Source organism: Haliotis cracherodii, unplaced genomic scaffold, assembly GCF_022045235.1.
Source record: "Haliotis cracherodii isolate W230 unplaced genomic scaffold, xgHalCrac1.p SCAF_18, whole genome shotgun sequence".
Taxonomy (NCBI): domain Eukaryota; kingdom Metazoa; phylum Mollusca; class Gastropoda; order Lepetellida; family Haliotidae; genus Haliotis; species Haliotis cracherodii.
In genome coordinates, this window is record NW_027266273.1 from 3687362 (window position 1) to 3711591 (window position 24230).

The following is a 24230-nucleotide window of genomic DNA, read 5'->3' on the forward strand; positions in this document are numbered from 1 at the left end:
CTCTATGGGCCTTTCCCGCTCCGTAGGACTCTGTTACGAACATATACGACTGCGTTCAGACAATGGTAGAAGATTCCAGATCATTGAGGATAGTAATCCGACTTTTTTTTTCGAGTCGTAGCGCTGTCTGATTTCAAACGGGAGTCTTAATCGGCACTGTGTGAACCTGGCCTTATGCCCAGTTGATCGAATCCCGATTCGCCATGATTATGTTTCAAGGTTTGTCAGCACCATACCCGTTCTCGTGAGTTTCATCCAAGTGGTAAACGTCTGAGACCTGCATAACTTCGGGCTTACCTCCCACATCAAGCTGACACACGGTGATATGACTGGAATACAAAGCGGCGCTAAACCAAACGCACGAACTCAGCATCTTACATCGACTACCCCTGTCATCTACAAATACACTCCCGCTGTTATCTTCCTTGCAAAATCAGCAGTAGTCTGGCATCATGTACAGGGCTTGTATTTCCAGGTCACATATCACACTATATCTGATTAAAGTACTAGTATATTGATTTCCAAACTGTCATTTGTCAAATACCATGAGAGATTTTCACCAATTCTTTCTAAGCTAGAATAATTCATGTGGCGATGAGATAGTTTGTGTTTATGTCAGTAGAATGTTGGAGTCCATAGCTTTGGGTTGGAGTCGTTCTTAGTAATATTCCAACAATTTATCGACTGTGCCAGAATGGTCTTCACATATTGCTTTCATTTCGGGAATCGAACCCGGAACTTCTGCGTGAGTGAGTGAGACATACTTTTAACGCTCTTACCAATATTATGGAAAGGTAAAGAGGTTTAAATTCACAACCTGACGTTTTTAATCCACGTGGAATCTGGGTTAGAACTGGCTCCCAGAATCCAATTCGTGTGTCAGAGGGAGCTCGGGTTGTGAGGCTCCTGTATTGGCTGCTTGCGTCACCATGCCGCGGTGCGTGGATCATTGCTCAGTCTCTGGTTTGCGTCAGCCAGGCGCTATAATTTCCTGGTCTACGTGAAATAGCTGAACTGTTGCTGACTGAGCCCCAAATCGACATTCACTCGGGTTATCCGTCAGGGGATTTTCCATTTTCACAAATATATTTTTTGTAATCGCTTTGATTTAAGTTCACAATGCGTATCAGAGAATAGGTACAGACGCAACAAAACACGTACGCATATGAACCGTGAGGATTCGGGGTAGTATAGGTCTTCAGCAACCCATGCTTACCGTAAAAGGCGACTTTGCTTGTCGTAAGAGGCGACTAACGGGATCGGGTGGCCAGGCTCGCTGACTTGGTTGATGCATGTCATCGAATCCCAGTTGCGTGGATCGAAGCTAATGTCAATCACTGGATTGTCTGGTCCAGACTCGATTATTTACAGACCGCCGTCATATGGCTGAAATATAGTGCGGCGTTAAACAACAAACAAACAAAAATGTTTTATCACCCTGCGATCATGCTTAGATTTTTCAGGTAGGCTGGTGTTTATTCGTTTAAATCTGTGTTAAAACTTACTCGATGCTGAACCTAACAAGTCCATGTTTAATTTAACAGACCGTGGAGCGTCGCAAGAGTGAGTGCAATACCTCTTGTCATACTGTAGCAGGACGTAGAGTCATGCCACAGATGACATCCTTACCTTGTCAGCTGTGGGATGACTCCACGTCCTGCTACAATACTGTGACCACCATGATGAAGATGAATTTCACGTACTGATTATATGCCGAGAAAAAGCAATGGAGTAGTCCGGCTGGTCACTCACGTGGCGGGAGATAGCAGCACTGACTGATAACACAGAGTTTATCTGTGCGTGTATTGGTGCTCGCGGTTCTTCAGTAATTTGATTTCAGTCCTCATGATCTCGTGGAAATAAACACGCAACTTATATCAATGCAGACTAATCGTGAATATTTTGAAAACAAAAGCAAGACCAAACCTTGCGGTAGTGAATGCAATACCTCTTGTGCATACTATATCCACCATATCGAAGATGCCTATCACGTACTATTGATATAGTAAGACGATACACCGAAACGTCGCACTAATTGTAATAAAGAAGTTGTTCATCCATAGAACTCGTCTTACTTCATCACTCCAACTTCTAAATGCCACTGAAAGAAGTTTTACTATTGATATGTCGAGTCTATGCTAGCCCGAGAAATGATAACGTGCAGAAGTATTTTAGATCCATCTCAGGAAGATTTTATTATTTACTCCAAACGTAAAATGCGAATATGTTATTCAAGTGACCGTGTTACTGTACCGCGTATATCAATGTTGGCTAAGAAACCAATACAGATCTGTCTTGAAATACATTTGTGTAAATCCTATATATTATGAATCTGCAATGTCAAGGTTGCGCTATAACTATGTACAGCATCATCGAAAACAAGATACTCTTGGCCAAAGTCTTTCTGCAATAGTAAGTGTGGTTTTTACGGCGCTTTTAGCGATATTCGAGACAAATAAAGGCGGGGACACAAACAATATGCTTAATACATTTCCCTCTGTTTGGATCGAACCGCGTCTGAGACGAGGAACGGCTATGAGATTGTCAATGAATACAAACTAGAATCGCGATTGACTTGTGCCAACCATTTTTAAAAATACTACTTTTTACTAAAAAAAACCTCATAAAATAAGTAAAAGTCAGTGTGTCTGCTTTTTTATGATCAGAAGCATAAGTAAATATGTAATTACAAGGGGGTAAAATCACATACAAGACCAACGCTAAACCCAGCAGACAAGATTCGGCTACCAGAGTCTGTATCAGAACGAATTACGGCAATTGTGGAGAGTGTGGTGTTTCTCGTGTGTACTCGCGAGATCACGCCAGGCCAACCTCTACATCTGCCAATCATATATTACAAAAATACCAGCCCAGCACACTTCCCGAGGGGACAGGCTCCCCCAGGTGGAGTTCTTCGTGTTGCGATAGAACGCCGAACCGACACTCCAGTGGCTTTGAAGCCTTCTATCGCGGATGCCGATACATAACGACTGCATTCCTTGGCTTTGTCTTATATTTGATTTTGAAAATAAAAACACATATTACTTTACTCATGTGTGTTTTTCTTGGGTAGCCCGGTTCTCCAATCCGGATCGTTCTACCGGAAGCGACCGGATTTAAAAACCCATGTCTTGCTGCCCCGGTTGTTAATATGATATGGTTCTGATATGAACCACATTGGCGGAAGTATCACGCAAATAAGAAATATTGCTTATGTAGAGACAATGACGAACATTAGAGCAAAAACAATCATTTTGTGTTAGTTTTTATAAGCATAATGTTTGTTCAAATTTGCGTGGTGTTTATACACGACACCAACATATATGTGAATCAGACTTCGCAGCCTGCGCAGTCTTATTTAACCACATGGACACAATATCGGGCGCAGAGACGCAATGCTGATTTAATTAGTGTTAACGGACAGTTTATCTTCAGTCGTAATCATGTGAGGCGTTGTTTGGCCGAATTGTCTTGCCGTCATGTGGTTTCCAACAACATACAGTGTTCGGGAAAAACCTTGCGATGGAAGAGAAAGCCAAAAGACGTTTTTGTTTTTAAAAATGTTATACTGTCATATTGTTGTAGTTATTATGTCATAATAACGGTTATTTCATGTGGCGTAAAAACGTAAACGTGGATTTTATGTGATGCGATTCAAATCTATTTTTCCCTTACAGTTTATGTGTACAGAAAAATGGAAGGCTGTGACTGGTCGCATAATATATCCTGTCACTGACAATAACGAACACTTCCCCAACCCCCATTCCTCGCCCCTGCTTCTATATTTTAATGGGATAAAAAAAAAAACATTCACGACGCTACCAAACATCGGCATTTGTTTATGTACTGACCACAAATTCCAAGAAAGGCACGACTGACTAAGGGAGACAACTTCACCTGGATCTTCTGTGTCTGTGCATGCTCTCCACCAGTCCAGTGAGTGCGGATTCCTGGCATGTCCAAACACAATGTATATTTGAAACAACTATATACATATTTTAAGTCAGGTTGTCATTGGCAGGTAGTTCTCCTCCTTCCCCTCCTCCATCTCCTCATCATAATAATCATCATCGTCGTCAGCAGAAATGAGGCTCCAGAACAACCATAATAATAACGGTCATTTGTTTCTTCAAACCAGGGGCATGGGTGGCCAAGTTTTCTTAGACGCCGCAATTCGTGGTTCAGAGTTGCGTCCCTTTGGCGTCCTAGAAGCAAATGGGTTCGAATCCCAATCCCAATCGTATCTGAAACCTGCGTGACTTCGGGATTTCCTCCCCCAAACCTGCATCATGTCGTGATTTCTAACTTAGCTTACACACAGTGGTATTCAACTCACACAAATTCACACTCACTCACTCACTCACTCACGCACTCACGCACTCACGCACTCACTCACTCATACGTGATGTTGCACAAATGACAGTCAACGAATCCCGTGCCATTCTCAAAACTGCGCTCTTGACACACCAACGTAGATAGGATTCCGAGTCATTACTTGTGCAATTCTTCGGCCTAAACATGTTGTAAACTGTCCCGAACCCTGCCATTCTGTTGGTTCAACAAGCCTTATCAACCTTATTGGGGTTCCGCTTTATAAAATTGTGAAATGTTGGCATCAACGTTACCAGACATGTACAAATGACTGACAACTAGCCTTTTCTTTCTTACACTTGCAGGGCCTGGACTTTTGGCCTGGATATAATTTGTGAAAAAGATGTTGTCGTACTTTAAATGAAAATCAAAGGGACCGGTATAAAAGATATGATAGTCTCTAGGTTTTGAGTGAGTGGGTGAGTGAGTGAGTGAGTGAGTGAGTGAGTGAGTTGGGTTTAACGCCGCTTTTAACAGTAGTCTAGTTATATCGCGGCGCATTAGCTTAATGTGGGAGGAGAGCCCGAAGTGATGCAGGTCTCAGACGTTAACCACTTCGGTGAAACCCACCAGCACGGGTATGGTGCTGACAAACCTAAACACATTATCTAGGGGAGGGTCATAGAAAACAATACACATATTTTGGGAGGGTCATGAAAGAATGGGCTTTTTATAATAAGTTATAAAGAGCTTTCGCATTTTTGTTTTTTTCAGGGTCATTTAAACAATGTACAAGGACATGGGGAGGGTCATCCCAAAAATACGACAAGCATTAGGGGGAGGGGGTCATTATTTTCAGTACATTAATGCATTAAAACCTCTGACCCCTCGGGCTCAAAGACTTGTTCGTGTTCAAATATTGGAACAACGCCTGCTGGAGACCTAGGCCTGCATCACCCAGTTTACCATTACTCGGTTATTTAGTTTTGTCAAAAGTGACGAAGTTGATGATGATGATTATGATGATGATGATGATGATGATGATAAAGTCAAGTTCTCATTCAAAAGAATTTATCTGTGTTCACATCACAGTTTCAGAACGTTTTATTCAGTTCTTCAATAGTGCAGAGATCCTTAGGGCCGAGAAAGGTCCTTCTCCCACCTCGCCCGTTAATGTATGGCTTAAGCATACTTATCTACACGACAGAGGGGCGAGTGTGAAAAGTTCTAAAATCCAGCTTAAAGCGATCCCATTTTTCATATCGTTTATCTTTTTACTATTGTTTAACTACAGTAAACAGGGGGACGCTGTGTAAAGGGGAAATATAACTAAACATTCCATTAACAAGAGCATCAAAGCGATTCACCTTTGCAGAAATGTAAATGTTGAAATGTCTTACTCATAGAATGAAAAATTATTCTTTTATACTGTGGTTAATTAAAACTAAAAAAACTGAAATTTCTTCTCTCACCTGTAATGTTGTTGAATATATTCCTGGCGCATGTAAATAAAACTGTTTTCTACAAGATTTTAGAATTTCTGTTCTACAAATATGAAGAATACATCTATCAATGTTTCTCGCTTTGAGTATATCTTTCTTAAACCTGCCTACAAAATTGAGTGACGGAGAAGTAGCAGGATCAACCTCGTTAATCCGGATTCCGGATTAATGGATTAACGAATTAATGGTACAATATCACACAATGGCTATAAGTCAAGGGTATTCTATTTAAAAGATAATTGAATTGCGTTGTTATCATTGAGGGGAATAATGTGATAAGGCGTTTTTAGCAAAAAACCTGCTTCTGTATTATACGTATTCGTATTATCGTTATGATTATTGTAATTCTTACTTTGGTGTCAACCATTAGCAGCAGTAGCAGTAGTAGTAGTAGTAGTAGTAGTGGTCAAAACAGTTGAGTAGCAACAGTGGAAGCAGTAGTAGTAGTAACAGTAGTAGTAGCAGTAGTAGTAGTAGCTGAAATAGTAGTCACAGTAGTACTATCATTAGAAGTAGTAGTAGTAGTAGCAACAGCAAGAGTAACAGTAGTAGTAGTGGGGGTAGGAGCAGGAGTAGTAGTAGTAGTAGTAGTAGCAACAGCAAGAGTAACAGTAGTAGTAGTGGGGGTAGGAGCAGGAGTAGTAGTAGTAGTAGTAGCAACAGCAAGAGTAACAGTAGTAGTAGTGGGGGTAGGAGCAGGAGTAGTAGTAGTAGTAGTAATAGTAGTAGTAGTAGTAACAGCAAGAGTAGCAGTAGTAGTAGTAACAGCAAGAGTTGCAGCAGTAGTAGCAGTAGTAGTAGTAGTAGTAGTAACAGCAAGAGTAGCAGTAGTAGTAGTAGTAGTAACAGCAAGAGTTGCAGCAGTAGTAGCAGTAGTAGTAGTAGTAGTAGTAACAGCAATAGTAGCAGTAGTAGTAGTAGTAGTAACAGCAATAGTAGCAGTAGTAGTAGTAGCAGTAGTAGTAGTTGTAGTAGTAGTAGTAGTAGTAACAGCAAGAGTAACAGTAGTAGTAGTGGGGGTAGGAGCAGGAGTAGTAGTAATAGCAAGAGTTGCAGCAGTAGTAATAGTAGTCACAGTGGTCAAAACAGTTGAGTAGCAAAAGTGAAAGCAGTAGTAGTAGTAGCTGAAGTAGTAGTCACAGTAGTATTATCATTAGAAGTAGTAGTAGTAGTAGTAGTAGTAGTTGTTGTAGTAGTAGTAGTAGTAACAGCAAGAGTAGCAGTAGTAGGAGTAGTAGTAGCAACAGCAAGAGTAACAGTAGTAGTAGTAGTAACAGCAAGAGTAGCAGTAGTAGTAGTAGTAGGAACAGCAAGAGTAACAGTAGTAGTAGTGGGGGTAGGAGCAGGAGTAGTAGTAATAGCAAGAGTTGCAGCAGTAGTAATAGTAGTCACAGTGGTCAAAACAGTTGAGTAGCAAAAGTGAAAGCAGTAGTAGTAGTAGCTGAAGTAGTACTCACAGTAGTATTATCATTATCATTAGAAGTAGTAGTAGTAGTAGTAGTAGTAGTAGTTGTTGTTGTTGTAGTAGTAGTAGTAACAGCAAGAGTAGAAGTGGTAGGAGTAGGAGCAGGAGTAGTAGTAATAGCAAGAGTAGCAGCAGTAGTAGTAATAGTAGTAGTAGCAGTAGCAGTAGTAGCAACAGCAGCAATAGTAGTAGTAGTAGTAGTAGCAGCAGCAGCAGCAGCAATAGTAGTAGTAGTAGTAGTAGTAGCAGCAGCAGCAGCAGCAGTAGTAGTAGTGGTGGTAGTAGTAGTAGTTGCAGCTGTTGTAGTAGGAGCAATAACATTAGTAGTAGCACCAGCAAAGGAAGCAGTCGGCGTAGCAGGAGTAGCAACAGAAGTAGTAGTAATAGTATCAGTACTAATGATTTAAAATCATCATTGTCATCAGCATCACATCACCAGGTTCTCAAACAAAGGAGGTGTCGACTCCAACATTGTTCTATTTAACCATGAAGACATACCGTTATGTCTCAGTGGGTATATTCTACACGCTGACGTCCCTACACTCACTGTTTGATCTGCCTGTACGGATGGCTAGAGTTGTTCTCGGGACTCCAGTTCCCTCAAGACTCAGCACACCCACACAGAAAACTACTTTTTTCCTCTTTTATCTTTTTCTTCATTCTATCGTTTCTCCTCCAACCGTGCGCCTCACCCCAAACCACGTCACAAGCCACCCCGTCCCTCTCGCTGGCCATGGCATTACCTTTGAACACAGTTAACGAAATTCTTCCATTGTCCCTCGTTACGTCGAACCACGTGGTGTCATGCGCGTCGCCATATTGGATAACATATGCATGTTGAGTTTATTTCTTTTTTAGTTTTTAAAACTGGTATTTATTATTTCCCCTGTGAGAGCTACACAGCGCGATTGTTCAGAACATCTGGTAGATGCAGAAAAATATGCCGCGATGCGACTAACAAATGAGAAAAATGCTCATGATATGCATAACAGAATCACAAGGAACCATTCTGCAGGTGCTCGCACACTGCTCTGTTGAGTTGGGAAGAGCTTCACTACACGCAAGGGGAAATAATAATGGAGAAATATTTAAACACGAATCAGCACATGCGAAACTGTTTCATAAAAATCTGGATACTTCTAGTTCGTATATATAACTTCACGGCAGGTGCTGGAAATAAATATACAGCTGATTTTTAATATGTGACAATTTCATATTTGTGCCATATGTCAGTTTGAATATAAATAACTCGGCTTCCTGGTTGAATTTCGTAAGAAGGGGGATTTCTTATGAGCGCCAACGAAAATCTTCAAAGAGCGTTAATGTTTTATGTACGAATTACGAATACAATTTTACGCAGGATGGCGATCTCGTTTAAGTATGAAGTGTTCATTTGTATACGACAGGAAATTATGTTTTCGTCATTTTTGGGATTTTCATTATCATTGACTTGTTTATATCGGTTTCTGATAAACAATTCGTTTTGTTTGGATACTGACATTTCACGATTGTCCAGTTACCATTTAAGAACGGCGTTTATCTCAATTGTGTCCAGACAATTAATAATGGAAAATCTCCGCTTTGGCAATAACCTATGGATAGCGCGGCGTATTGTCGTTTGTTGATCGTGTTCATTGTCACAGCAGACATATATATGAATACTTATTGTCAGAGTTCGTGTCATTCATATTTCAGTGGTATTGGTATAATCGCTGTCTTTATGACTATTGAATTTAGGACCTCATATGTGACTGCTTGTTTTGAGCTGATTCGGAAATGGAGACACATGGTTATTCGGGTTGTGTACCGACTTTACTAAGTAAGACCTACCACTTCCGTCCGACCCCACAACATAGCCTCTCCACATCAGAATATCCCACAACAGAATCTGATAACACGGCCCCATCACATCACATTGGTCAATCCCGCTTCAAAATACCACGTCACACAACATCCCACCCCGTCCCACGACACCACATTACTCCTCTCTCCCACCCTCCCCCTAACCCTCCAGCCCCCTCCAACCCCCACCCATCACATCAGTCAATCCCGCTTCAAAATACCACGTCACACAACATCCCACCCCGTCCCACGACTCCACATTACTCCTCTCCCACCCTCCCCCTAACCCTCCCGCCCCTATCACCCACCCACCCACCCACCCACCCACCCATCACATCAGTCAATCCCGCTTCAAAATACCACGTCACACAACATCCCACCCCGTCCCACGACAACACATTACTCCTCTCCCACCCTCCCCCTCACGTCCTCACCCCAAACCCACTCATCACCAACCCAACCCACCCCAATCCGAGCCCATCCACATCACAACCCAACAGGACACAACTCAACAAAAGCCTTATTAAATTGATGATCTCAATTTCAATTGAAATTCGAAACAAATTAGGAACAGGTGTATTTAATTGTATTCATTCGTTTTTAAGTGTACACTCGTCTGTATCTTCAAGGCGAAATATGATACTAGAATATACTACAGACTGTGTATCTCATACTTCATACCAGTTCACGCTTCGGGGTCATTGGTATATGATTCTCAAACGATCTTTCATCCGTCTACTCGAAACCGTCTTATTATTGTCTAGACTAGCAAATGATAAGTAAAGGTGCGTTAAAATATCTGAATTCCCCGCTCCAAACTAGTTTTACTACAATAAGTGTCCTATGTCAGATGTATGTAATATTTAAACGTCCATATGGCTTAAACTCATCATATAGGGATGTTCAAACTGTTTGTTTACTCTGACAACTATATATAATGTAAATATATACACAAAAATAATCTGTCACTGTATATCTTTTAAGCTATATAACCACAAATAGCAATTTGTCCGTAAGTAATTATTTTCAGCAGATTTAATTATTTTTCCACAGGGTAAACTTGAGGGGATAATTATTCTGTCTGGTTTCTAAAAAGAGTTAGATTTAATCTCGTCATCATATATCAAGGATACAAACCATTTTACTTCAAAGTATATTCATTAAATTCTTTCACGAGAGAAGGCTTTAGGCCCTCCGCTGTCAAGTAGCGTTTGCTTATTCTTAATCTCTAACTTCAAAAGGGATGTGACCGTATACGCGACAGGGCTACCACTCATAGAAACGCGAGGAGAGAACTCGATGTTAAGGGTATCCATCTGCGTGACGAAGCAACTAGTCTTTATGGTTACCTACCCACTTGTGTGGCTAGAGAACTCACTTAAAAGGTATCAATTTGTATGTCCAGACATCTAGTGTTCATGTGTGTCCACTTGCGTGACAAGAAAACTCACTGTACAATATATCAAATTGAGTGACAAAAACATTCACCATTAAAGGGTGTGCACCTGCGTGACAAAAGAACTCGTTTTTCAAGGTATCCATCTGCAAGACAAGAGAACTCACTATTAAAGGTATTCAATTGCGTGACGAGAGAACTCACTTTTTATGGTATCCAGTTGCGTGACAAGAAAACTCACTCTTAAAGGTATCCAATTGCGTGACAAGACAACTCACTTTTAAAGGCATCCATCTGCGTGACAAGAGAACTCACTTTTAACGGTATCCAATTGCGTGACAAGAGAAGTCACTTTTAAAGGTATCCTGTTGCGTGAAAAGAACGTTCGCCATTAAAGGGTCTGCCCTTCGTGACAAGAGAACTCATTTTTCAAAGTACCCATCTGCATGACATGAGATCTCACTTTTAAAGGTATCAAATTGCGTGACATGATAATTCACTTTTATATGTATTCAATTGCGTGACAAGAGAACTCCCTTTTAAAGGGGGATGGGGTGGGGGGTTGGGGGTTGGGGGGAGTTCAATCCTGTATATCATTACAGCCGCACTGGGAAACATAATGCTATAATTCGATGCGTACAAATTAGATAATTAAGCAAATAATATACACGCTATCCTTAAGTCAGACAACTTAATAAGCTTGGCGGTATTCGGGTACTCGGGTAGGTAGTAACTGTGATAATGTTCTCGTGGGTTGTCTCATTATAAGGTATTTGGGCCCATGGGACATGCCTCATTTAAAAATTGCACAACACGTTTAGAGATTGAGTGAGTGAGTTGGGTTTAACTCCGCTTTTAACAGTATTCCAGTTATATCGCGGCGTGTCAGCTTAATGTGGGAGGAAAGCCCGAAGTGATGCAGGTCTCAGACTTTTACCACTTCGGTGAAACCCACGAGAACGGGTATGGTGCTGACAAACCTAGAAACATAATCGGGGCGAACCGGGATTCGAACCCACAATCATAGGTTTTGGGCGTGCCTAAGGGACGCAACTCTGCACAGCGAATCGCGGCGCCTTATACGACTGGGCTACCCGTGTCCCCGTTTAGAGATTGAAATCCAAAACTTTGCTCACACCACAACAATTGCATGTTTGTGACTTAAGGCAACATTAAGTGCATAGGTAAGGATCGGATTTGTTAAAAAGGCCGATTTCAGAGGGGTTTTTCCAATACTTGAACATGAGAAACTTTAACCTAAGCTGATTTTCATAGGAGACGTAGATAAAAACAAAACACATATATGGTCACGGATTTGCTCATAATTTTCCATTTAAAGTAAAAACATCTTCGCTTTTCACTCATCTTGTCTATATTTGTGTGAAGACCTATGCTCGTGGGTTTCACCGAAGTGGTGAACGTCTGAGACCTGCATCATTTCGGGATTTCCTCCCATATTAAGCTGACACGCCGTGATATAACTGGAATACTGTTAAAAGCGGCGTTAAACCCAACTCACTCACTCACACTCACATTATCCAGGGATAATTAAGTAAGACGAGCTTTTCAATACATAAAAAAAACAATGTGAGCAACCCACGGGCCCTACCCGGATATCCATTATAACAATATTGCCCTCATCTAGCGTTCTTGAATTATCAATTTTCAAACCCGATTTGTAATCATACAGGACAAATAAAAGTTACCCCGGGAATATTGCAGTGGACGTGTGGCTAGGGCTATCATTTGACCACTAATCAGGATGTAGGAGCATAAGCGACACGTGGCCACAACTATTAAGAACTGCCACCTCGAGTGGATAAAGTTTATCCCATCGTGTTTACTATTGTGGTGCGCTTCCTACTAATTATTGTAAGACATTAATAGCTGTGTCAATACACATGCGCGTGTCTGTTTGTAGCGAAATTACACTGCATTGGTGTGCAAGTACTTAAATTATGAGCCAGCATTGCCTGTAAGAGCAACGCTTGTCGTAAACATCTCGGCAGCGACATTATGGCTGATACTAATGGAGATTGGGACAAAAAAAATTGTTTAATATATTGAGCAATGAGTGTTTTCAAGGCACAAGAGCTTTGTGATAATGCCATCAAGAGAATGTGATACCAACGTGTCCTCCGCGGGGCTGTTGCATATATAATGTATTAATACGTCAGAAGATCTGCTGAATGTACGCGTATAAGGCAGTGGTGTGTTTTTGAATATCAACTGTCGGGCCAAAGAAAATTTACACTTGAAAATTGGTTTTGACCAGAATATTAAGACGATATCTGAGGGACCGACCATTGCATATTCTGGTACGACCTCGGGTTTCATCGAAAGCTATAAACTTTCCCGAACATTTTGAAAAAATAATTGTGATTTAGATCATTTGAACCAAAATTGGCTGCCACTAAAATTACATTGATTTTGGCGCATAGTTTTAATTAAAAAATATCAGGGGTTTTTTTCAGTTGTATCTGGTCCTAATACAACAGCCCATGCAGCCTCAGAATATAAAATGATCGGTCCCTATATGTTATATAATAGTTTGCAAAATACTGCAACCTTGAGATCCAAAAAACAAATGCATTACCATCAAATAACCATGTCTTACCTGTTTCATTCTATGCCACCATCAAGCATGGATGTATACGTTTTTTGGCCTCCAGTTTATAACTGGTGATACGGCATATTTGTGTAATGAAAATGCTAAACAGATACGTCAGTCATATAAAGTATTGGTACGTCACACTGGCAATCCTAACTATATAACGTATTGATACGTCCTATTTCTTTGTTTACTGTGACGCACTGATACGTTAGATTGTCACTTTCCTTGTCGACAAATTGATGCGCTAGCTTGGTGGTTTATGCGGGAAGTTAAACAAATACGTCGTTCATATAAAAAGGTTGACTGGGCGTTAAATTGATACGTCAGGGTTGAGAGTGATATATATGTGCAGTGATACGACATCCTGACACGTTACCAATGGCAACGATGATCAGTTCCACGTGTAATTACAGAACAAATATTGCCAGTGTAAATGTATCGTGGAAAAAAATCCAAGAAAAAACTGTTCCATGGGAATAATTCCCCCGGAGAAAAACAACACACAGGAACAATTTCACTCCAGGAAAAGATGTGTTTTACAGCTATACCTAGCACTGCTATTTCATACACAGATCGTGAGTGAGTGAGTTGGGTTTAACGCCGCTTTTAACAGTATTCACTTTATATCACGGCGTGTCAGCTTAATGTGGGAGGAAAGCCCGAATAGATGCAGGTCTCAGACGTTTACCACTTCGGTGAAACCCACGACCACGGGTATGGTGCTGACAAACCTAAAAACATAATCGGGGCGAACCGGGATTCGAACCCAAAATCATAGGTTTCTGGCTTGCCCAAGGGACGCAACTCTACACAGCGAATCGCGGCGCCTTAAACGACTGGGCCACCCGTGTCATCTCATAATCAGAATCTACTGATAAGCCCGACCGGTTCACCCCGCTGTTTCTAGGTTTGTCAGCACCATACCTGCCTCGTGGGTTTCACCAAAGAGACAAACGTCTGAGACCTGCATCACTTCGGGCTTCCTTCCCACATCAAGCTGACACGCCGTGGAATAACTGGAATAACTCGTTAACCCCAACTCCCTAACTAACTCTTATACATTCATACGTTCACAGTCACTGAGTGAGTGAATGAGTATGGTTTTACGCAGCTTTTAGCAATATTCTAGCAATATCACGGCGGGGGACACCAGTAATTGGCTTTACACACTGTAGCCATGCGGTAAATCGAACCCAGGTCTTCGTCGTGACGAGCGAACGTTTTAACCACTAGGCTACCCGACAGCCCCTCATATGTTCACACTGACACAATAGTACTGATGTTTTATATAAAGTAAAATCCTTTTACTACAGAAATACCGCTTTCTGGGCGTAAGGGCACATTTCTGTAACAACGATTCGTTCACTGTAAATATTTAGGTGAATGAGATAAGTGACGATTCGTTCACTGTAAATATTTAGGTTAATGAGATAAGTGACGATTCGTGCACTGTAAATATTTAGGTGAATGAGATAAGTGACGATTCGTTCGCTGGAAATATTTAGGTGAATGAGATAAGTGACGATTCGTTCACTGTAAATATTTAGGTGAAGGAGATAAGTGACGATTCGTTCACTGTAAATATTTAGGTGAATGAGATAAGTGACGATTCGTTCACTGTAAATATTTAGGTGAATGAGATAAGTGACGATTCGTTCACTGTAAATATTTAGGTTAATGAAATAAGTGTATATGGTTTTGTGTCGCTTTTAGTGATGTGCCAGTAATATCAATGCAGGGACACAAGAAATTGCCTTCGCACATAGTACCCAGGTCTTCAACGTGACGAGCTAACGCTGTAACCTAGGTCTAGGCTACCCCACCGCCCGTATAATTACTATATATGATGAATTACAAATGCTTCAGCATAATATAAAATTAAATTTAAGATGATGGTTCGAGGTTACGATAAAGCCCCGTTAATCCGGACGGTGCTGTTCACAGTGAAATTGTCAGGATTAACACATGTCTGGATGAATGAATCATGAATACCGAGCCGACACCATATTGCTTGTCTGGTTAACGAATTAACGGGGTCTCGATGTATATCTTATTTTTCTATGCCTCAGGCGTAGAGATGTTATATGTTCATAATGTACAGTATATTAAACAATATAAACGAACATGTGTTTACTATATATTGTGGAGTAAATATCTTGTTACCCAACGTACACGTATAAAAGGCCAATGGTGGTTTGCGGTTATATATCAAGGTTGGCATTAGGTTAATGTAGTTTTGATGTGCGGGAATCACATGTAGAGAAACACGGCTGTGAATAATAGTTGCCATCCCAGAAAGAATGTGTAAAGGTTTAGGCTGACTATAAATTATATTTGTGTAAATATTATAGGATCTCTATTTGGCAACTTACGTAAACTAACCATATCAAATGGTTATTTCATAGGAGATTATGATCCGGTTTGTTTGTTAGCTTGCTTGCTTGTTCGTTCGTTCGTTCGTTCGTTCACGCCACAGTCAGCAATATCCCATTCAGTGGCCTGTGAATAACCGAATCTAGACCAGACAATCGAGTGATTGATACTGTGTACAACGATCCACGGATTACGGTGGCACCATGTTCCCATCCTTGCCACCCCATCAATTTAGTCGCCTCGTATAGTATAGGATCATACTCTGTATCTATTCCTCCCAGCAACCCCCATGCACGAGGAAGAGTAATAATTCCTTTACAGTGAAACCCCGATTGTACGGACCCCGGTAATCCAGACGTCTACTACCAGAAACGTCTATTTGAAACTAAAACGATATTACAAATACCCACGAGTCGCTAATCCGTATATGTGCTACCCTGACGATTTCACCTAGAACAGTAGTGTCTGGATTAACGGGGTTTCTCTATATATTAATGCATACACTCTACATCTCATAGTTCGTGTCGTTTTGGCCTGTGGTTTTAGATGTCCTATCTATCCCCTAAACACTTTAATAGTTAATCTTAAACGTGATATCTGTGCACGTCGTGGCCGTGTTTCTGTCTTGTAGGGCTAGGCCAATGCTTCATACTTCGCAAAAAATTACTTACACGTGTTTTACTTGAACGCGAACCTTCTTTAGAACATCGTACTTGCAAAAGGTATGTATTTATATTTTCTAGAGGCACCACGACATTTTGGAGTAAGATTTGTGTTGTCATATTGTCTGTCATGTTGATGTAGACAAATAGACCATTGGGGAGAGAATATTTGGATGTCAACTTCTTTATCCATATATTCTCTACCTTATGTGTATCACTTCTAAATGCCTTTCAAAGACCAAACAGACCAATGTCATAACATAGTCATCGATCTCACAAAAGTGATATTTAGATCTCGGAGATACTAAAACCGATTTAGTGATTTCAAGAAAAAATGACATTTCCCGATGTCAAAAATATGCTTTCTAGCACGAATCCGATTTGTTTATAATTATATCGCAAAATGAATTATTGGTATACAAATAAGTATAAATAATTTACAATAAAATGTTTCTTTTTACAACACTGCCTGAAGGTTGTGGCTTATCTCTAGCAGCGGTAAGTATAGAGCAGTCTTAGGACTACAGATGTGGCATAGCAACTGAACAGCATTGTTTGGAACAGTTGTGTGTAGGTGCTTTCGTTGGTCAGAAAATTATACTAGACGCTGTATGCTGAGTCTATTAACTTAGAAGCATGGCAGTAGTAGAATTTAGTAGCTATAGTGTTGCCTATTGTTAGCTTGGAATTAGCAGACTTATCGAAGAGTGCGTTGGGGAGAATTGAAAGGTTTGTCGGAGGATTGTCGCTTATATAAACATCTCTGAATTCAATCTAAACAAAAGAATTTAATCAAATAACTACGTTTACAAAACGTTATTAGGATAAAACAGTCGCCGAAACAATGCAGACTTAAGGTCCAAAGCACTACTATGGATCCCGTATCTTATACATAACCTTAAAAATCATTTAAGTTGCATATTTCAAAAACAAAAACTGAATTCCCAAATGTTTTGGTTCAAAGTATTTCGGGAAAGTTTCTAATTTTAGCGAAAAGACGCTTTACATTTTTAATAAACTGCGTTTCTTGACAAACATTCATGACATGGTAGCTGTATGAATAAGAATCAACACTCACTCACAATTGTATGATGTACACGACCTGTATTCTGACGTGGTGAACGACAGTGCGATTTCATCCGCACATTTTAAGGCCGTTTCAATGGTTCTGCATCAACTACAAATCCCGCCAATGTCGGACTAAATATATACGCGACCAGGAAAAGTGGTAGATGTTAGATACCAGTTTTAAATCGATAATATGACAAAGGTTAATTGAAAACACTTCTTGGATGTATCGATTCATTGACGATTTCTTTCCGTTTGTAGTTCTTAAGAAAATAGGTTCTATTTATTTACGCTATTTTCCGAAGTAAAGAAAATAGACTTGACAAAATAGTTAGTTCAAGGATTATTAAACAAACGAAGTATTGCGATGCGCCTATCTCCCCTACTAATTGTAACATAAAAGTGACAAAATGTTAACAAAAAATCAGATGTCTGAAATATTTAGCATTATAAATGTAAGCCGATCTTATACCATGCAAATACACCACAAATATTGTATTTAATGCATACCAAGTACGATATGGAATGTTCTATCTTGTTTCACCGTTTAATGTTCTTATAATCGTTGACAACAACGCAATTGTGTAGCCTATAAATAATTCAGAAACATGATTAATTATCATGTATCTTTGTAGTGCAGTAAAACAGCTTAATATGATGTGATTGGGGAATTGACGCGCTGAATGCGTGTCGCCGCCCAAGAGATTGACGATTGCCGCTTTGTCCCCCAGTGGCCTACTGTGCGAGTGATACAGATCACGATCCCGGGGGGTTGGGCGAACGTATGCCCCCTGACACCCGCTCTGTCAATAATACCAACGTGGTGAAAAAAGACCAATTTGTAATGGGTGTGCAGATTACATTGGTAAACGAAACAAGAAAGAGCATCTGTATATTTGGTATGATGAATTTGCTTTTGACTGCCATACCTTCGACGTTGACAAGAAAAGGTTATATTGTTATAGGATCAAGAATACCTCGTAACTTTGCCAAGAAGTATATCATTAAATTGCAACCAATACTTATGCGTATGCATGACGTTTTTAGTTCAAATGTGTTCTTAAATCAAATTGAAGTATTAAATAATCATCGTCGGCAGTTTATTCGTCTTCAGTTTTGCCGTTTTTATTCTAATCGCGTATGGTACGGTCGTTACACTAAGCATGTATTATATTTCTGTCACATATGTGATTCTGAGACTTTCGCGCGTGTGTTCTACAGCATCGCGTTACCTCTGTATTATTACAGTGTAGATTGTGTTTCATATTGTTGTTTTTCAAACATCAATACATTTCAGATATACGTTGTCAATTGTATTTTAAAGGGGACCGTATACATGCAAATATATTCCTTTTATTTGGTGTTAGGGAAATTATAAAAACTGCTGTTCTCAACTATATTGTATTTTAAAGGGGACCGTATACATGCAAATATATCCCTTTTATTTGGAGTTAGGGAAATTATTAAAACTGCTGTTCTCAACTATATTGCCACACATAGACAATTCTTGTTTACCCACGGCTTCTGCAACAAGCAAAGATGTTCCTTGTGAATAGGAAGGAAGGTGTGATACATACAAAAAGTTTAATACGTGAAACCATTTGTATAATCTGAGACGATATAAGAAAGACTCATCCATACGCCAATTTACACATGATAATGAATATAAACACGGCATTCACACACCAGGTCATTTTACATATGATAATGAATACAAATATAAACACAGCATTTACCAACCAGGTCATTTTACCTTTGACAATGAATATAAATATAAACAGCATTCACACACATAGGTCATTTTACATATGATAATGAATATAAATATAAACACAGCATTTACACACGTGCGCCAGTTTACACATGACAATGTATACAAACATAAACACGGCATTCACACACCAGGTCATTTTACATATGATAATGAATATAAATATATACACAGCATTTACACACGTGCGCCAATTTACGCATGATAATGAATACAAATATAAATACGGCATTTACACACGTGCGCCAGTTTACACATGATAACGCACGTACGCTAATTTACATATGATAATGAATACAAAGATAACACAGTATTTACACACATGCGCCAATTTACGCATGGTAATGAATACAAATATAAACACAGCATTCACACACGTGCGCCAATTTACACATGATAATGAATACAAATATAAACACAGCATTTACACACGTACGCCAGTTTACACATGGTAATGAATACAATATAAACACAACATATACACACGTGCGTCAATTTACGCATGATAATGAATACAATATAAACGCTGCATTCACACACGTGCGCTTATTTACATATGATAATGAATACAAATATAACACAGTATTTACACACATGCGCCAATTTACGCATGGTAATGAATACAAATATAAACACAGCATTTACACACGTACGCCAATTTACGCATGATAATGAATACAAATATAACACAGTATTTACACACATGCGCCAATTTACGCATGGTAATGAATACAAATATAAACACAGCATTTACACACGTACGCCAATTTACGCATGATAATGAATACAATTATAACCGCTGCATTCACACACGTGCGCCAATTTACGCATGATAATGAATACAAATATAAACACAGCATTTACACACGTGCGCCAATTTACACATGGTAATGAATACAATATAAACACAACATATACACACGTGCGTCAATTTACGCATGATAATGAATACAATTATAACCGCTGCATTCACACACGTGCGCCAATTTACGCATGATAATGAATACAAATATAAACACAGCATTTACACACGTGCGCCAATTTACACATGGTAATGAATACAATATAAACACAGCATATACACACGTGCGCCAATTTACACATGACAATGAATACAAATATAAACGCAGCATTGACACACGTGCGCCAATTTACGCATGATAATGAATACAATATAAACACAGCATATACACACGTGCGCCAATTTACACATGGTAATGAATACAATATAAACACAGCATATACACACGTGCGCCAATTTACATATGATAATGAATACAAATATAACACAGTATTTACACACATGCGCCAATTTACGAATGGTAATGAATACAAATATAAACACAGCATTTACACACGTACGCCAATTTACGCATGATAATGAATACAAATATAAACGCTGCATTCACACACGTGCGCCAATTTACACATGATAATGAATACAAATATAAACACAGCATTTACACACACACGCCAATTTACACATGGTAATGAATACAATATAAACACAGCATATACACACGTGCGCCAATTTACACATGATAATGAATACAAATGTAAACACAACATTTACACAGCATTTAAACTAGCGCCAATTTACACATGGTAATGAATACAAATATAGAAAGAGCATTTACATACATGCGTTAATTTACATATGATAATGAATACAAATGTAAACACCACATTTACACAGCATTTACACAGCATTTACACTAGCGCCAATTTACACATGGTAATGAATACAAATATAGAAAGAGCATTTACACACATGCGTCAATGTGCACATGATAATGAATACAAATACTAGTATAAACACAACATTCACACACGTAACACATGGTAATGAATACAAATATAGATACAACATTCACACACGTTCGTCAACACAATCATAACATTCTAATCACGAACCGACCAATACTAAAATATTGTACACACTTGTTTTATGTTATTATAAATAAGTTGTAAAAACACGAATAGCATATTTCGTAAACGGTAACACCGTGGTTGGAATACTGAAATGTGTTTGGTTATAACGAAACATTTAGCAGATCAAATTTTAATGCATTCAAACGGCTTGAAAAAACCCATTTAGATTAATATATGAAGAATACAAATATAAAGATTCTGAAACACAGCACGCCATATATATGTAGCACGCGTGATGTCTGGATGAAATGAGATATTTGAATACAGCAAAATAATTGATGTCAAAGAGACGTTAAATTTCTTAACTTACCAAACTGTCCAAAATAAATAGGTAGTTGCATTCAGGTCAAATACAACACACAATAAATATGATTAATTATAATTTTAATTATAAATGCATCTATGCGTTGTATACATTAACCAATAATACACGACACAATTGTTTTTAAAAATAGTTCACCGCAGTAAAAAGTAGAAAGGCAGAACTTTAAGTAATTTCAAGAAGCAAAAATGTAATAATTTATAAAACAATTTATGTTTATCGAACTGAGATAGCGTAAACAAAGGCATAGAATGATCAATGAAAACGTTCATTCTGAATTTCAATATTTACGAAAGGCAATTGCCGATTTCTGAAAATAATTATTTTCCAGTTATTTTGGAATTTAAAATCATCTGAATAACGGGTTACCGTGTAACTAGAAACGCCGTATTTCAGATCCATTGTGATATTAAACCAGCCCTGTGGGTTCTGTGTGCGACTACTTGGTGATAGACAATGTGGCGAGGGTTGCCGATCGATCGAGCTCCGCTTTCTCTCGGCAACACTGGAACGGTTCAGCGGTAGAGTGCCCGACTGGGACCTGTTTTTGAATGTCGTGCACATCAACATTAACGGGTCTCATTTCCGAGTATAATTTGTGAATTATTTTTAGATAGACATGGTTTTTTGCAGCATGAATATGATAATTATATGACTCACACATTGATCATTTGTTTATCATCAATGGTATTCGTGCTAAATACGTTTTAATAGGTATATTTAGCTTGGGTTGTGTCTAAAATCTAAGCAATGGCTTCTAACGGGTTTTTTTATTGTAAAGTATTTAAAACATATTTTATCAGTAGGAGATTGCTGTGAGATCCCACCTTCTCTGGATGCTAGGAAGAATATAAACAAGAATATTATCAGATTATATATTATATTGGCACGCGTAACGAAATAAAGCTAATATGATGGATTCAATGTTACTTTGCAAGCGTTGACAGAATAACACTAAACACACTTTGTAACGCTTTCCTCATTTGAATTACTTACTTTAATAAGAACTTTAATAAACAATGAATCTATAGACTACTGAATATTCTTACCAGTGATTATATGTATACACAAAGTTAATGAGAGAGAGGGAGGGGGTGGGAGGGAGAGAGAAAAAAAAACATCCAAGATAGCAGGAGCTGTGGCAGACTGTCGACGTTCAATGCCTTTAGTGAAGCTAATTGATATGAAATATCAAGCAACGCGGAGAGAGAGAGAGAGAGAGAGAGAGAGAGGGGGGGGGGGGGGAGAGAGAGAGAGAGAGAGAGAGAGAGAGAGAGAGAGAGAGAGAGAGAGAGAGAGAGAGAGAGAGAGAATGTCTATTTAATATCAAGGATAACTCTTATCCAACACGTATTAATCACATGTTGGAAGTTCCAACTTGGAACGTACATACTTGTTGAATGTTCTCAATCACCATGGGAGGAATGTTTCACACTTTATTATTGATTTAATATCACATTGAATAATATTCACATCAAAAAACGACATTTAGTGGCTGTTGTTTCTGAAGTTGTCAAATTTGGCTACAGGCAACTTTGTTAGTTATCCGTAATTTGCAAAGGGCTACGATACACATCAAATACCCCATTGATCTCGACTCGCGAAGATTATTCCGCTCGAGTTTCAAAGGGGGTTTTAGCGTTAATATGGCGATTGTATGACAGCTTTGCGTAACCCAAGGATCAAAATGTGTCGCCCTTTGTGATTGGCTTATGTCCAGCCTCGTTCCCACAGTTACGCCATGAACAACGAATACATTCCACGATTTGCATCGCTGAAAAAATTATAACCTTTAATGTACAAATGTAACGAACATCGTGCAGTTGGGTTATTTAGATATTATTTTTTATTTCATAAAGATATATTTTCAATATCTGATTCACCCAAATGCAATTGAATCAAAATGTAAGTCATGTTTAGAACAGTATAGGATCGTATCATGCTTTATGGATAGCTAAATGTTACCTAGGTGTAGAGTATAGTAGTGTATATCATAAAATATTGTCTGTTCATGTTTTCTAGAATACAAAAATCAATTCAGTGACCTAAAACAATAAGATAAGAGAGAACTCTATATACCAAAAGGGAAATTTGCTTGGCGCCTATTTCAAGACAAGACCACCAATTTTAGTTCGCTATAACTGTAGTTCGTCATAAGCATATATACAGCATATATACAAAAATGGCCGGGACTAAAAATAAGTTCGTTATATCGGTCGGTTCGTTATAAGCGTGTTCGTTATAAACGAAGTTTACTGTACTGTTAGATTTATATGCATATTAAACGTTGATTTCCTTGAGTCTGTTTAATGTACATGGCATTAAACTTGAGTCAATTGACTCTCGTTTAATCCAACCTTTAAGCATCCGTGTTAGTTTTATTCGACTTTTTTAGATTTCTGTTTCAATCGAAATAAGACACTTGTACCACCTGTTCATGTTTTGTTTTTTTTGGTTTAAAATAAACAATTATTTGACAGTCACTCATTTCAACCCTAACAATTTCCTACTTATTTCAAACCCTAGTTTAAACTCAACAATTAATCCCAGTCTTCCAGACCCGCAGTTAAATCAAGTTTCGTCCACATCTTTCAGTGATCCACCTTAAACAACACATTTCCACCTGTGCCGAAATTCAATAACAGACAATAATTGCCCCACCTAAACACTGCCTCATTTAAAACAAGAAACAAAGCCATCGACGTTTTTTCCCAGTTAAAAATCAAGTTTATTATGCCAATAGAATGCCTCGATTAGTCAACGAAGTATTGGCAGATGTGTGAAGCCCGCCGATTAGTCTCGATGATTGGCCCATTCGTGTAGAGCCTCATTTCGAAACAACACTCTTCCCCATCCATGTTGAACCCCCCACATGGGGTGGGATCGTATGAGGTCTCTAGAATCAACGCTTGGCTTGTGTTTATTGTACTTGTGCTTTTTCTCATTCTTGACATGATTCCGGTCCTGGGGAT

General features: G+C 39.0%; 1 protein-coding gene across 1 annotated transcript in view; it reads left to right on the forward strand.

Moving 5' to 3' along the window:
- Positions 1-24230, forward strand: part of LOC139465678 (outer dynein arm-docking complex subunit 2-like) — a 129728-nt gene that overhangs the window by 41222 nt on the left and 64276 nt on the right. The window lies entirely within an intron of this gene.